Below are 2,291 nucleotides of genomic sequence, written 5' to 3'. Positions count from 1 at the left end.
AGGAGCCGCAGCACAGGCCAGGCAGGGCCAGTCTGTTCTGACTGGCAATGTTGGTTGTACTGGTTTTGGAAAATAAAACCACTCCTGGACCCAGGGGTTGAAATCCTGCTTCTTTTGGGAGCTGAATTTTCTTCACTAGCCACTTAGGCAGCCCCATCCACTTATAACCCCCAGACCCTACTAGAAGTCATTTGTGCTGTTGGGAAACCTCTCCCTACATTCACCAAGGGCACGTCATCCTGCCCAGCACCCTCCTCAGGGCCTCCTTGACCTCCTTGTTCCTCAGGCTGTAGACAATGAGGTTCAGCATGGATGTCACCACCATGTAGAAGAGGGCCAGGAGCTTGTCGCTCTCCATCGAGTAGCTGGACTTGGGCCTGAGGTAGGTGATGATGCCGGAGCCATAGAAGAGCAAGACGATGATGAGGTGGGAGGAGCAGGTGGAGAAGGCCTTGAACCTCCCCTTCGTAGATGGCATCCTCAGGACGGAGGTGATGATGAAGAGGTAGGAGGCCAGGATGAGCGTGAAGGGGGAGGTTATGAAAAGAAGAGCCACCAGGTACACGGCCAACACGTTCATGGAGGTGTCCCCGCAGGCCAGCTTCAGGAGGGCAGGATGTCGCAGAAAAAGTGATTGATCCTGTTGGGTCCACAGTACGTCAGACAGAAGACATAGCTGGTCTGGCTCAAGCCCACCAGCATCCCCACCATCCAGGAGGCTATGGGCAGCTGGGCTCATGCCCCCTTTCTCATGACGAGGGTGTAGTGCAGCGGATTGCAGATGGCCACGTAGCCATTGTAGGCCATGGCAGCCAGGAGGCAGCACTCAGTGATGCCAAAGAGGATGAAAAAATGCATCTGCGATGCGCAACCTCATAGTAAGATCCTTCTGTTCTCCAGCACTAGGCTCACCAGCATCTTGGGCACAATGGATGTTGTGTAGCAGATCCCCAGCAGAGACAGGTTGGTGAGGAAAAAATACATCAGCATGTGGAGGGTTGGGTTGGATTTTATGATGGCTGTGATGAGAATGTTCCTCGTCAGGTACTCCACGTACATGGACAGAACCATTGCAAAGAGCAGTGCCTGCAGCTCCCCCAGCCGGGAGAATCCCACGAAGATGAACCCAGTCACTGCAGTCTGATTTCCTTTGTCCAATGGCATGGCATATTTCAACGGCAGAGGGAGTGAACAAAGTCACCCGCATCAGGGAAGACAAGGCAAGAAAATCACTTATTTACCTTTCTGATAAATGCAAATATGTCCAACTGAGACTGAAAATTTAGGTCAAGGTCTTGCAAGCCAGCTAAGGAAGGTGGATGCTCAATTCCCATCAAAATTAATGGGGTTTGGATATCCAGAAAATGGAAGCCATACCATGGATTCATCTTGTAGGGCCTTCAACATTATGATCTAGTTCAATTACAACTTATTAGTAGAGCTGGCTGGGAAATTATCTCCCCCCACCCCCATAAAACATATAAAAATTGGAAGTGCAAAATCTGGATATTTTTCACTTTTCAGTTGCCAAAAAGAGAAACATGATTTTAGTTTTTTGCATTTTCTACGCAATCCTGAATATTTTCTATAAAAAACAGGAATTCTACTGGGAAAATTCACAATCCATGATAAAGCCATTTTCCACGGAAAAAAAATGTTTTGATGGAAAATGTTCTTACTAGCGCTAGTTATTGGGATCAATTCACGAATCACTGGGAGAAATTCTCTGCCTTGCATTATGCAGGCGCCCTGACTCATTGATTTTAATTCATAGATTTTATTCCTAGATTCTAAGGCTAGAAGGCTAGATGGGATCTTCTCGTCTGATCTGCATATCACAGGCTGTAATGGCCCCTACTGGTCTTAAAATCAGACCTTTCTCTCTCTTAGGATCTTATTATAACCTGTGTAGCTGATAGTATAGCCATCTCAGAGGGTAGCCAGATTTCATTTAAAGTATAGAAATACATGTTTTAAAGACAGGTTCATGAGAGGCTGATGTCCTGTATTTGGGTTTGAATGGGGCAAAGGCAGTGTAAAGTTTTCTACACTACCCTCCAAATTTGCTCATTCCTAACAGAGATGGGTGACATTTTTTAGCCAAAACTTTTTTTCTTTGGAAGTGGGTAAAATATGCAGCTACGCAACACAGAAACATTTTGTAAATTCTTGTCTGTTTTACTGAACTATTCATGTTGAAAAGAAAAGAAAAGAAAAGAAAAGAAAAGAAAAGAAAAGAAAAGAAAAGAAAAGAAAAACTTGGATAAAGTCAAAATGTTTCATTCTGACAT

At 45.3% G+C, this 2,291-nt stretch overlaps 1 pseudogene; it reads right to left on the bottom strand.

Annotated features, from left to right (window-relative positions):
* Window positions 1-220: 220 nt before the first annotated feature.
* Window positions 221-1,164, bottom strand: LOC112116188 (annotated as a pseudogene).
* Window positions 1,165-2,291: the final 1,127 nt, after the last annotated feature.

The sequence above is a fragment of the Terrapene carolina genome, unplaced genomic scaffold (genome assembly GCF_002925995.2).
Source record: "Terrapene carolina triunguis isolate 2854851 unplaced genomic scaffold, T_m_triunguis-2.0 Scaffold612, whole genome shotgun sequence".
NCBI lineage: Eukaryota > Metazoa > Chordata > Testudines > Emydidae > Terrapene > Terrapene triunguis.
Note: the sequence above shows the minus strand (reverse complement) of the source record. Positions and strands in the feature narration are given on the sequence as shown.